This window comes from Lactuca serriola, chromosome 6 (genome assembly GCF_051521515.1).
Source record: "Lactuca serriola cultivar US96UC23 chromosome 6, Lser_US96UC23_V15, whole genome shotgun sequence".
In the NCBI taxonomy this organism is placed as follows: Eukaryota; Viridiplantae; Streptophyta; class Magnoliopsida; order Asterales; family Asteraceae; genus Lactuca; species Lactuca serriola.
Window position 1 is genome coordinate 78,038,678 of NC_136413.1, and position 15,303 is coordinate 78,053,980.

At 35.3% G+C, this 15,303-nt stretch overlaps 1 pseudogene; it reads left to right on the forward strand.

Moving 5' to 3' along the window:
- Nucleotides 1-7,882: 7,882 nt before the first annotated feature.
- LOC145059348 (ethylene-responsive transcription factor ERN1 pseudogene) lies at nt 7,883-9,050 on the forward strand (annotated as a pseudogene).
- The last annotated feature ends 6,253 nt before the right edge of the window (nt 9,051-15,303 follow it).

Genomic DNA, 15,303 nt, shown 5'->3' on the forward strand with positions numbered 1-15,303 from the left:
GCCATTTTATTCAATTCCAACAGATCAATTCATGAATAAGTTAATATGTCGTTTTAACGAAAGATAGATGGAAACGGAATGATGTCAATGGTACCTATTAATTAATCAAAATGTTCAAATAATCGTCCTAATGTTTGTTATTAAATACAAGTCTAATGTTGGCTTATGCAATTCATTTTTTAAGGTATAAATCCAAAACGTCATATAAATATTTTATCATTTTGGTCGAAAAGGCATTCTTTGTCCACAAGTGGCAGGTATTAGTCTCAATCGATACCATTAGTTTTTAAATCTCAAAAAATATGAATTCTTTCGAAGCTAAAATTTGGACAATATGAGCATTAAAGGCTTGTTTGGTTCACAAATTGTGAGGGGATACAAAAGAAATGAAATGTAAAATCCATTGTTTAACATGTTTGGTTGTGAGATTCAAGAATAGAAAAGGTTCTATTAAAATATGCATTTGATGGATTTTTATCATTTTTAAGGGATAGACTAAAGTTAAAGAATTTTCATTATTTTCTGTATAAAAAGACAAAATTATCTTTAGAATCCAGATAAGATTAAACCATAAATCGTTCTTTTTTCGTTTAGGCTATCTTCGCCACGCTATATCTACCTCATGTAATATGAAACATTTTTTTTTTTTAATATTGTTATGTTTCACAAATAAAAAATTAGTTTATAATTTTTTTTAAATACCTAGACTAACGTTCCACGAGCTTGCTATGTTTTTTTTAATATACCATTCAATAATTATAAAAAAAAAACTTGATCTCGTATATACCTTTTCATAGGGACAGATACAGAAATACATAATAGGTGTTGTCGATATTAAAATAGGTGTTGCCGATATAGAAAAAATAGGTAAAAAAATCAAAAAACCTAAATTTTTTCCATTGCGGACACAAAGTATAGGTGTTGCCGGTGCCACACAGGAACACCTAGTAAAGCCGCCTCTACCTTTTCAGAGGTGGTGGTAGTAGTGGTAGGGAAGGTGGCGGGGGAAAAAGAAACGAACGACGTTGAATAATCATTTATGATTATAATTTTCCCGCTGCGTCGGTACGCTGGACACTAGAGCGGCAAATGAGAAGTACGTGACTTAGGTTGAATCTACAGATCTCTATTTTTTTCGGAATTTTAACAAAACCTATATATATATATATATATATATATATATATATATATATATATATATATATATATATATATATATATATATATATATATTATTTTTCAATAAATAAGTAAAATGTATAAAATCAAGACAAATCTTCAAAAATGGTCATTGTGGTTTTTAAAAAAGTAAAGTTTGGTCCTTAAACTTTTTTTGTCATCAATGATGGTCCCTGTGGTTTGAAACTTTTAATAGACAATCTGTTAAGTCTGAACATGTGGGTGACATGTGAAGGAAAAATCATCATTTAACAACCAAACAGAGCATTTTTGAAGATTTGGTTATTTTATATTTATTAACCAATAGTATTTACATCATGACATGACCTAAACCCGTTTATCTTGTTGATTACTCATTTTATAATGTACAAGATCACCTGAAAGCTCTAGTGATTTTGATTTTGATCAGTCGTTTCTTGAGTTTCAAAGAAAGAACTTGGAAAGATCTAGACTTGGTAAAGAAACTTATGCACATGACACTATGCATTTTGTAACTCCACGTCCGTCCATGGCCACTGCCAGGGAGGAGGCGGAGCAGGTTATGTGCGGAGCTTTAGATAATCTATTTTCCAATAATAGAATTAAACCAAAAGACATCGACATCCTTATGGAGAACTACTACTTGTTCAGTCCTACTTGTTCTTTGTCTTCCATGATCGTTAACAAATACAAATTAAAGGTAACACACGGAGCTTTAATTTGGGCAGAATGAGATGTAATATTGGTGTGATTGTCGTCAATCTTGCCAAGGATATGTTACAGGTTCATTGGATTACATACATTGTCGTTGTCATGTCACACCCCCTTGGTCGGCAGTGGTAATGCCAGGCTGTGCAATGTTTTGGGATGTTGGATCTGAAGGTAAGTATATAGAACAATACATAGAAATATAACACAAATCCTTCTTTTATTCATTATTGAAAAGAGGAGAGAACCCTAAACAAGTCCTGAGTGCTTTGGGCAAGAGAGAGAGAGCCATGTTGAGCTTCTTGGTAGGTGTCTTACCAGGAAGAGCAAAGTTTCAAGCCAAAGGGGCCAGATGAGGTTGTAGATCCGCGATTTACAATCAAGGAGCATCAGGTGGAGGTATCATTCGGACCCCGTTTCTTCCCTATTTGAGTAGATCTTTCTTTTATGGATTAGGGCTTGTATTACCTTCTTGGTAGGGTTTTGAATGCATCAAACCCCTCTTATGAGCTGGTAGCATAGATCTTGACCTTGGAGGGTCCAGAGAGTTCGAAAGTGGGAAGCCATGGTGGAGCAACCATTGGGCTTTGAAGCTAGGAACCATTAATGGAGTTTTTATGGTTTATAATGCAAAATACACCATGCATGGACATCAAGATCGGACCTTTACGCGACTTTTGGGTAGTAGGAGGTTAGATCTATGAGTTAGAGCTACAGATCTGACCTCAGGTGGCTGAATGAGTAATCCAATGGAGCCAACTCGTCGAGTCAATGGGATGACTCGACGAGTTGTAGCGGGTGTGACCCGGTAGTCTTGGCCAGTGTTGACTCATCGAGTTGGGAGTCAACTTAGTGAGTTGAGCTAACCTTAGGAAGATCATGTAGAATTCGAGGGGACTCGACGTGTCACAGGTGTGCACTCAGCGAGTCAAGTTAACATGGAATGTTGACCCAGGTTGACTTCATGAGTGGGCCAGTAAGGGGGCAGGTGAGGCCAAGGAGAGTAAAATGGTCTTTTACCCATCCTGAGGGTCAAAAGAGGAAAAGAGGACTTAAGGTATAAAGAGTCATAAGACGGATAATGATTGAGATGCTAGTCTTATGTGTTAGGCGGAGGTTAGTCCAAGATTTCCGAGTGCTTGTCGGTTACCTGCTAACCGAGGTGAGTCTTCTCACTATACGTTACCTAGAATGGTATTTATGTGTGACCGGAAGGTCTTATGTGTTTACTTGATTTATGCATCTTGTTTATGTGATATTATGGTATGAGTTATTTAGACCGGACCGGAAGGTCCAACGATTTATAAGGCCGGAAGGATCAACCAGACCGGACCGGAAGGTCCAACGATATATGAGGCTGAAAGGCTCAACCAGACCGGACCAGAGGGTCCAACAAGCTAGACCGGACCTAAGGGTCCAACGAGCTGCAGGACCGGAAGGTCATCATGGGTAGGACCGAAAGGTCTACCAGAGTTGTGGAGCCGGAAGGTCCATTGAGACACATTGACCGGAAGGTCTCGTAGAGCCATAGCCTCGAGTGGCTAGTTATATGTATGTGGTATTTTGGGGAACTCACTAAGCTTCGTGCTTACCATGTTATGTGTTATGTGTTTCAGGTTTTTCAGGATCGTGGGACGACACCGACTTGATTGTACACACCAGAGAAAGAGTTATGTTTTGAGGATCCTGGATTATTAATTAATCAAACATGGAGTTGTGTTTTGTAAATTGAACAGAAGAGATTTTTATACAATATGTTATGGAAAGTATGCGATTTTAAAAAAATTTGTTTGAAAATTCTCATTGTTACATTTGATTTCCAACACTCCCTAAACATAACTAAACAACAAGATAACAAAGTAGAACTTCAATCAACCAGGTGACGAATTCCTTCAACACTCTAATTCCACTACTATTCATCTCTTGAGAATACACGAATTTTGAAAACGTCAACATAATGTTGGCGAGTTCACAAATTTTCATGGTTTTATACTTTTTAGAATAGTTTTATAACCCTTTTTTTAAAAAAAGGTTTCTATTCCTCAACTTGGTTTTTCCTAAGATAAAGTACTCTTTTAGTATTTATCATATAGCCTTCTCTTTTATAGATTTGTATTTAATTTTTCTTTATCTTTTTATACTTTGATTACTCCCTAGGCATTTTCCTCTAGGTAGTTTAATTTAAAATGATGACGTGTAATGTTACAATGAGTCCATATAACCGAGCTGTATGACTTGAAATTTCTCCGCGCACAACGCTTCATTGGACGTCGTGAAAAAGACTATGCCTGTCGGGGTTGTAGCTAGCAACCGCAGGTGGGAGTGTCAATCCTGTATAGATTTGTACATATCCTTAACGCTCACTTAGGATTAATGATTATAGGTCGGGGGTCAGCTATGGATGAATAATACATCTCATTTAACACTTATTTTGTTTAACCTTTTAAGTATGATTATTTATCTTTTTTCTCATTTCTTTAGCTTTTCCTTTAATATACTTTTCCTTATATATTTGTTCATATATATACTTAACACTATATATAATAATTATCTTTATATAGATATTCTTTGATAGGTTATGGTAATTAAGTACATTGCCTATCCTTACGCTTTCTTATGATATAGTTTTGTTCCATAATTATTCTGATATGTATACATATTACACCATATGTATAATTATTAAATTTTGACATTTAGGATCTTATGACATAGTAACAACTAAGTACAATGATTATCTTAAGGCATAACGTCTAGAAACTAGGTTATTATAGGAAATAGGCCAACATAACAACTAGGTATCGTCTTTTAGTTTAATTTTAGGCATTATAATGACTAGGTATAATATCATTTTTAAAGCTTATGCAGGGTAACTACCAGACATAATATTATCCTAACGTTTGCATGAAGTTTCAAAACTATTGATATATTACAAGTAATAATCTTTTGTAAAATCATTGACATAATTTTATAACATGTATTCCCCCTAACCCCCCACACCCCCATAAAATATTTGAAAACGGTAAAAGTGGGGCTGTGAAACTCACCCTAGAAAGTGATACTTTGATGTAGGGTAGATTTGGTGTGTGGGACTTCAGATATTGCCTCAGATGGTGTGGCTTCGACCAGAGAAAGGGAGAGAGAGTTGCTTTAAGAGGTGTGCAGTTGAGGTCTGTCAACACTTCTATTTATAATAGGATTTTGAGGTGCGCACAATGCAATTATCTGTGCGCGCCACGCATGAGCTGTGTGGCTCCATCTGGGAGTCGCCATGTGTTACTCTCTCGCTAGGCCACATCACCCATAATCTTCGCTAATTGTAGTCCTAATGTACGTTGGGCAAGGCGTGCATCTCACACACATAGAAATAATTTTATAAAAATCATATCTCATGCGTATGAGTACTAATCTTAACCTTCTTTATATATATATATATATATATATATATATATATATATATATATATATATATATATATATAGTCTCAACTAGTACTATAACTTTCTTTGATTGTTTTGGTTAGTTTTGATTTTTCTCCTTTTGGCCTAACAAGGTAAGGTTTTAATGATTTTATAAAAATCATATCTTTTTTATACAGCCTCCGTTTTCAATGTTCTTTGTCTTATCGTTCTCACTTTGAGAAAATACTACAACTTTCCTTTTGGTGACACTATTCAAAACTTGACTGATTTCTTAATCCTATTTCGACATTAATAACTTAATTTACGCGATTGATTTAACTTTTTACAAAAATCATAACTCCTCTAATTGAAGTTAGATTTTTACAAAGATTATAACCTTGGAATCATATCGTCGAGTACTTTTCGAATATGTTAACCAATTTAGAAAACGACACAACTTTTTGGATACTTATTTTTGAGTTTGTGCTTCGATTTTCCCTTATACGTAAGAGTATACTCAATCATATTTATTTATAAAAATGAAATATTACATTTACACTCTATTACATATATTTATCCAAAACTAATTTCTAATGGTGGTCAGTGACGAAATTTTCCTAGTTGTCACATGTTAGCACCGAAAACATCACCCAAAATTGATATTTCAGGAACAAAAAATCCATGTTGATCCCCAATAGTCTATTTCGAGTCGGGGATTCTATAGTTTTGCTATCCAACAAATCAATTGATAAAAGACGAGCAAAATACAACCTCGTTCATGTTATTGGAACCCATCGTGGGCAGATGAAAAAGCATTCTGATGCATATATCAAGAACAAGACCATACCGGAAAAAACTGGTTAGGCATTTAGGAAATCACCTGTGTGGCCAAATTTGAGGGATGGTGATGAGTGACATGAGGATAAATGGGAAAAAGAGATGATGAAAGAGATACCTACGATATTCAACGCGGTGTAGTTGATGAAAGAGAAGGAGATGGTGGAAAACAAGATTGCTAGAGTTCATGAATTCGAAGATGAAGATCCAGTCTTCTACACCACCTCCACGAAATCGCAACACAAAATTAGAGGGGCGGGGATGGGAGTCGCGTTTGTTACAAGGGAAGTCGTATGAGAGGCTAAAAGGGAAGAAGATATTAATTTACAAGTTTGGTCCATGAAATTTATATGTTTTGATATTTATAGTCCAAGAGTGAGTTAATAAGTTATTTTAAGACGAATCTTCAAAAATGGTTCATGTAGTTGTTAAATGATGATTCCTCACATATCTCAAACATGTTCACACATAACAAACAAAAAGAAACAGTGTTAGCCATAAAGACAATCTATTAAAAGTTTTCAAACCACATAGACCATCCTTGATGACAAAATATTTTAAAGAACGAACTCGATTTTTTTGGAAACCAAAAAAATCATTTTTAAAGATTTGTCTAAAATCAATTATGCTTATTATCTAATTTGTCATTATTGAGACTTCAAAATTAATTTTAGTTTTTGTTCGTGAAATTTCAATTCTATGCGCCATAGTTTTGGATTCCATCAAATTCCAATTCTTCACCAACATTCTGAACCAAATATCCACAAAGTTCTCATTTGTAAACGGATTTTGAGTATCCGTTGAAATGAATATCGTTGTATCAAACTTCTTGAAGTATATGAAAATTTCTTACAAAGAAGTAAACGCTTTGTTGTTTAACCGTTGACATGTTTATGTTAACAGGAAACACAAGATTTGAAGGATAGTCATTGGAGATATCTTAAATATATGTGTATCATTTGAACGATTGGAATCAAATTAGATTTGCGAAGGTATAAAATAAGTAGAAAAGAAAGGAGTGGGGGGCAATACACAAAAGCAGGCCTTCGTGATGGCAACTTAGGTTGTTAAGTTGACCGAGTGAGGCTCTTACCATTTGACAACAACATTCGAAGGTTACATTTTTGTTTTTACCTTTGTTTTCAATGTCAACCTTTTATACCCCTTTTGTCCTTGAATTAACAGTTCCATGAATACTTTACACTACTTATGACCACATATGATTGGTTCTTATTTTCTTAAATTACAGAGTACCTTGTACAAGGTACGAGTTTTTAACATATAATATCCACTTTCTTATCATATATGTACAAAGAGTTATTCTTTGTACATATAAGTTCATATAAGTTATTCTTCTAGCAATCTTTGAACCAATATATAGATAAATCAGATAAATAAAAGTCTATTGATGGCCGAAATAAAGAGCCATACTCTAACCTTTTCTATAAGTATATCATTTCAAAACTAACTCTGAAATAAACTTTATTATAACATGGTCACAATGAATTTGGATGTTCCAAAATACTTGTCTAAAAAGACAAAAACTTTTCCAACATTCGAATAATCAAATCCAACCGGTTGCCACTACAACAATTACTAATTTAATCGCATCATCATCTAGATTTATTTAAACTTTTGGGTTTGGAGGTTTTAAAAACCAGATAAGTATCAATCATTAATAACGTTAATGACATAGCCCCCACTCCTATTTCAAAGCTTTGTGATTTCAGTCAACCATTAACAACCTCCAAAAAATAATTCAAACTTCTATAAGCTTCCATTAACAACAAGACGAGCTCACCATGAACTTAAAACCCCTATTTAAACCCCCCTTCAATCCTTCACAATAAGTCAAACACTCAAATTTAATTTCTTTATTAAAAAAAATAGAAATGGAATTGAACTTTCAAAACAATTATGAGTTCTCATCTTCATCTTCGTCGTCTTCCAAGAAAGGCCGATTCAGCAGCACAAATGGCAGGAATTCGAGTAGAAACAAGTTTGTCGGGGTTAGACAGCGGCCCTCCGGCAAATGGGTGGCGGAAATCAAAAACACCACTCAGAAAATCCGGATGTGGCTAGGGACTTTCGACACGGCGGAGGAAGCCGCCAGAGCCTACGATGAGGCGGCGTATTTACTCCGGGGAGCCAACGCCAGAACCAATTTCATCCATCATGTGCCGATCAATTCTGCTCTCTCTCTCAAAATCCGAAACTTGCTTAATCACAAGAAATGCCTTCGACAAAACGCCACCGCCAAAAACACCACCACAACCACCACCCAAACAAGTACTCCGGTGACCCCGCGACGTGATTCAGTGAGTTGTACGGTACAAGTCAACAATGCAAAGAAGGAAAATTTCTCATCTGGGTATCAAGGAATTGAGGTGTTTGATGATGGGTATAAGCCAGATTTGACGAATTGCACTGGGAGTGTCGAGATCGGCGATTCAGGTGGAGGTTTTTATTATGGATTACAGTCTGATTTGCCATTGACCACTGGGAATGCATTCGAAGGGTTTAATATAGGGCCAATTTCGAAGAAGAGTGATGAAGATGGCGAAAGTACGAGTGATTTCGAGAGGATGAAGGTGGAGAGACAGATATCGGCATCATTGTACGCCATGAATGGGGTGAATGAGTACTGGGATAATGTTCTTCATGATTGCGGCGATGGTGGTTCGTATTGGGATCTACCATTGTTGTCTCAGATGTTCTGCCCAATCACTTAGAACTTTTAGAGAAACAATTGCGATTCTTAATAGGTTTATTACTTGGAAAGATTAATGATATGAGTACAAGTATGTTTCCTAGAAATCGATTTCGGTTGGTTGAAATTCGAATCATTTTAAATCGATGCACGAAATATTGGTTTGTAAGACTTCTATTTGTTTGTCTTTTCTGACCAGAACAATAGAAATCAATATGAAAGAACTATTTTTATGTTTATTATTTGGATTTTGTAAAAAACAAAAGTCCAATCTATTTTGGGATAGTTATAAGAGAATCACCAATGATTTGTTTTACCTTTTGACAGAAGAACCGCTGTATTGATGTTGACGTTTTAACTATGTCGTTTTTTCTAGTCAAAATAGGTTCGTTAGATTCATTTAATCTGATAAGGTTTTTGTTGTGTACGAATCACTTCCTTTTAGAAAGGAGAATTACAAGCAAGAAGGTTGAGCCACCTATGCGACAATAACTAACAAGAGTCAAGGTTAACAAGTGTGATTGTTTATGCGATCCTCAAACATGTGTTTGTTGAAATGTTTGATAGGAAGTGGTTTCTTAAACAACGATCAGAGATTACGAAAACGAGAGTCTCCCGGATTGCGATGCGGGAGCGGATCAATTGATCGTTTATTTCACCGGTTGGGGTGATAATCACGTATTAGAAAATCTTCACGAATCACAGGCTAAGTTTCTCTTATTTTCACCTTTGATTAGTCACTTTTGTGTCTCGTTCAAGAATCTTAAATTGTCTCTAATGAAATGACAGTTATAAAATCGTCATTACACTGCACCTAATGGCAGTTACAAAATTGTTTTGTTGCTGTGTCGGACCGCTAGTCGTGTCCGGGTCAAATATTTTGAACATCCCACGCTCATACACAAAACAACTATGATATGTTCAATATATCTTGGTGGTACATGACAAACAACTCATACTTCTCAAAAAACATGTTGTATGATATGTTCTATATATCTTTGGTTGTACATGACAAAAACGTGTTTTTTAGGTCGTAAACGGTCCCTAACCGACCTCGAGTCCCCTTCATTATCGGAATCCCCAACGAAATGTGACAAATTTGCAACATTGAACGTAGTAGACACATTGTAATGACCCAGTATTTCGATCTTGTACACATTGTGAGTGGTGGAACCCTTAGGGCCAGGGGAGGCCATAGCCCCCCGTTTTTCACAAAATATATGTTTGTAATCATTGGTTTTTTCTTCTTGTTTCACCATAGATGACCCGGAATGGTTGTAATAAAGCCTACTGCCTAGGAAAAAGGGTCAGGAAGGCATAGTTTTTGGAAGGATTCTTTACAATGAACAATCAAGATGTAGAGACACAAAGAATGAATATAAACTATGAACATGTAAGACTGAAATAAAGTCACTTATTCTCCTCAAACCCCATCGATTCCATATCATTCTTTCTATATCTCTTCATGTTTATTCTTTTTTTTTTTGCTCTTTATCCTATATCCTTGAAAATACGAAGTTGTTATTTTTTGGTTATCTGGTTTATGAGTTTTTTTTAATCTATTCAATTTGATATGTTTATTTCTTGAGAAAAGTGCAATTTAGTGTTTATGTACAACAATTTAAATTTGTCGGTATTGAACATTTGAAATTGCATATTACGTGTTTGTGAAAATCTTCAATGAGGCTTCATATTTTTTGAAAATAAGTTTTGATGAACATGTGAAGTTTCATATTTTGATATGTAAGTTTTTTTACCTTTTCTTTTTGTAATTGATCTAGTGATCTTTTACATGAATTTTTATGCTATGGTTCTATAAACGTAGTCTTGAAATTTTGCATGTTAAGTATTTGTGTAAAGTGCTCAGTAAGGATTTGAAATTGATAAAAAGAGGACACACTCATTTTTTTTTTCTGAATTATCACTAGTTTGGTATATTATAGGAAATCTAGTTAGATCATAATGAATTATACGATTACTTTATCTATCTTTTTATGCACAATTTGAACTAATTTCCTAATTCCTATGTAAATTGTAAGCTTCGCATTTTTTTACGGCTTTGTACATACACACCAAACACATGTATATTAGTGTGTACATTTATATACATATAAACATGTTTGGAAGGAGAAATACACACAAAAATGGACAACTATAGCCTTATTTTTTAGTTTAAACTTATCACTTGATGTATTTATTTTCTTCATGTTTTGATGATTTTGTTTCACTTGTTGTTGATTTTTAAGAGAGTTATAGGTAATTTTTTTATGCTAGACTACATATAGTGTATGTTTCTAACTATGGCAGATACATGAACAATTTATGTTCCTTTGAAAAGGATCCTACGGAGTTTTGGTTTTGGCCCCCTTAGTTCTAATGCTCGTGTTCCGCCCTTGCACATTGTCTTTGATTTTCTTCAAAACACAAGAATGACTGTTAGGTCTTGGCTGGAGCATGCTAAAACTCCTGTTAGGAAACCTCACTTACCTAATATCTCAAATGCATCCACACAAGATCACCTTCATGATAAACAACCAACTTGCGATGTTTATTGGCACAATCAACATACTGTTTATTATGTTTCTCAATCTATATTTGAAGCTATTTGTGAATATCTTTAATTTGACTCAACTGCTAATCACCTACAATGGCTAATGTAGCATCCCAAATTTCTAGACAAAATTTTCATTTTTAAAGCTTAAAGTAAACAAGCCAAAATCATTCTCAAAATAAAATATAGATTATTAAATTGTTTTCATCATCAAAGACAAGTCAAAATATGAATGAAAGTTTTGCGGAAGTCAAAACACAACAATCTCTAAATGCGCTTACGTGCACTTTCCTTTGTTAGAAAAACAACCTGAAAAACATTTAACTTAAAAACGTAATGACAAAGCTTAGTTAGTCCTAAAAGTACCACATAGATCATTGTAACAACTATACATACAATTTCAGACATCACGACCACTTTTGTGAGATCTAGTCACGACCACTTTCGTGACAAATAGTAACAACCACTTTCGTGATTAGCAGTTCACAACCGCTTTCGTTGACCTCACCCCCTTTTGACATGTACGCTCACAACCAAGGTTGTAGAACTCGTTACTCGGTACCTGTTCGGCCGACTACCGAGTAACGAGTACTCGGGAGTACTCGGGGAGTACTCAGATTTAGTCATTCATGTATAAATATTTTTAATGAAATTATAATTGTCAAAATCATAAGTTAAAATGAAAGTTGATTGAAATATATAACAAAATTAGATACACGTGAATACACCAAAATTGAAAAACACATAATGGTCTCACTTCATGAATAAATGCTGAAAATTTAAGATATATATAGTAATAATCACATGTATGTGTGTGTTAAATAATAAATCATTAAGGATGTTATCCATATTAATCACCGAGTTGACCAGATTTTACAACACTGCTCAGATCAGTAAGGGGCTGATCGGGGAGTACTCGGGATTTTGTAACTCGTCTCGGTAAGGGGCCGAGTAGCGAGTACTCGGAGGAGTAAACGGCCAACTCGACGAGTTTTACAACATTGCTCACAGCACAACATCAATCTCACCAACATCCCATACAAAGCACGTAAAGTTCGCATACAAATAAACATGCAAGACTTCACTAGTCTAGCTAAGAGTACAATCATATCATAGCATTACACTAGCATCTTATACACAACGGATCCAATAATGACATAACTAATACAACAAGAAAACTCACCGAAATTTAATAAATGGAAACACATACACTTGTCTCCTCAAAGAATCAACATGAACCACCTAAAATTTAGTTAGAAGTCAGCCTCAGTCCATAACTCAAATCCATCAAAGTTTCACTCAAAGTCAAACCGATTAGAAAGGCAACGTTCAATGGTTAACACAACGTAACCGATTTCTTGGTCGTGTCGTAGATACTAGGCAACAAAACAGTCGCAAACCAAGTCTAATATTCGCTCTGCGACCGTTCCATGGTCGTGTCGCGCTTTACACGGCATAATCCATCCTCTAATTAAGCATTTAATCCATTAAGACTAAGGTTCCAACTTTCCAGAACAAAACAAAATATGGTCTTTCTAGATAAAGTTTTCTAACTTTATCCATTCGCATGTCCCAAACACCAACCTAAAACCTAGGTCAAAATGGGACCAAAAATGCAACCAAATCCTTGCATGGCACAAAATGGAAGACAATGATCATTTATATACACCACAATGGGTTTAGAAGACCCCAAAACACAACCTTTGGACCTGGAGCTTTCCAAAATCCACTTAGACATCATAAAGGGAACTAAAACAAGCTTAAAACCTTAGATTTACTAATCAAAACACATAAATATTAGAACTTGAATAGTTACAATGGTCCAAAATGTGTTTAGAATGTTGAAATGCTTCCGGATCTAGCTTCTTGATAATACCGGCTCTTTGCTTCCTCACTAAGGATCACCAAATAGTAATAACTCTCAAAGAGGAAGGAAAACATGGCTAGTTTTTTTTATCTCTGGATCACAAGGGATGGAGACTGATGAAAGAAAAAACTTAAGGAGTTAGTGTCTTTATATAGGGCTCAAGGCCCAAGATTAGGGTTTGCGCTAATTGCGGCCATATGTCGCGAATAATACATAGTCGCTTCACAACTTAATAACAAGGCATGCGCCACGATAACCAAGTCTTCACGTCGCAATACTTCCTAATATAACTTAAGGGAAAAATAACATGATAAACAACATACTGGAAACTAGATGTTACAACCAAGGTTGTAGAACTCGCTACTCGGTACCTGCTCGACCGACTGGGGAGTAGCGAGTACTCGGGAGTACTCGGGAGTACTCGGGGAGTACTCGGATTCGGTAATTCATGTAGAAATGTTTTTTAGAAAATTATATATGTCAAAATCATAAGTTAAAATCAAAATTTGATTGAAATATATAACCAAAATTAGATACATGTGAATACATAAAAACTGAAATACACATAATTGTCTCACTACGTGGATAATTACTGAAAATTTAAGATATATATGTAGTAATAATCACATATTTGTGTTAAATAATAAATCATTAAGTGCATTATACATATTAATCTTGAAATTCTTGATTTTTTTCTCTTTTTATGACAATTTTGACCCTTTGACCGAGTTTGACCGATTTTGACCGAGTTGGCCGAGTTTGACCGAGTAGGCCCGAGTAAGACCGAGTAGGCCCGAGTTTGACCGAGTTTGTCCGATTTTTGACCGAGTTTGACCGATTTTTGGCCGATTTTGACTAAATCCGAGTTTTTTGGCCGAGTTGACATTACTCGCCTCGGTGGAGGGCCGATTCCGAGTAATCGGCCGAGTAGGCCGAGTTTTGCAACACTGGTTACAACTAAACTGATCAACAATAGTTAAAGGAGATAAGTAAAGAGGGGGTGAATGGGTTTCTGCCATATACAATCTTAAATGGGTTCTTTCATTTAGTATGGTTAGTTGAGCGATTGTAAGCACATTCTGCTTGTGGAAGAGTAAGATCCCATTTTTTGGGATTGTCGCCAATTAATCTTCTTAACAAATTTCCTAAAATACGATTTACAAACTTCAGTCTGACCATCAGTTTTTGGATGGTGAGAACTGTTAAACTACAACTTCGACCCTAACCGTGTCCACAAGGTATACCAAAAGTGGCTCACAAATTTGACATCAAGATCAGAAGTAAGCGTCTATAGAATGTCATGCAGCTTGAAAATATATCAAAAAATTATAATTGGTCCACCAAACTCACTTCAAACGTCTTAGAGTAGAGCACAAAATGATTCGTTTTAAAAAATTGGTCAACCATCACCATGACTAAACCCTTCTGTCATGAGTACAAGGCAAACCTAAGACAAAATCTAAACTTACATCTTCCCACGAAGCAGTATAGACGAGAAGAATAGTATACAACCTATCGTTTCTTCCATGATTTTTGGCCAAATGACAAACCCACACCTTGCAAGTATCCTATTAACATTTTTCTCCATACGAGGCCAGTAAAATTGGTCACGAATCAATGCCAAGATTTTATCGCCACCAAAAGGTCCAATGATCCCACCAACATGACTCTTAAGTATAGGGGCATCCTATAACAAGCTCCTACGAATACAAGCCCGGGTCCGAAAAAAAGTACCCATTCATTTATAAAAAACTCCTTGTTGGTTCCCAAACCACAATTTGTATATATGTTATGGAAATCAAGATCATCGGGATACAAACTACAAAAAACATTCAATTCTTCCTCATGCATATACATGGTTGTAACTAGTAAATGATGCCGACTAAAGGCATCATAAACCTGATTTTGTGACTAGACTTTATGCTTGATCACGAAGGAAAAGGCTTGCAAATATTCGATCCACTTAGCATGTCTTGTACTCAACTTATGTTGCCCATTAGTGTACTTCGGTGCTTCTTGATAAGAAAACAATATGAACTCGTTTAGTAGCATATAATGACTCCAAGTAATTGGA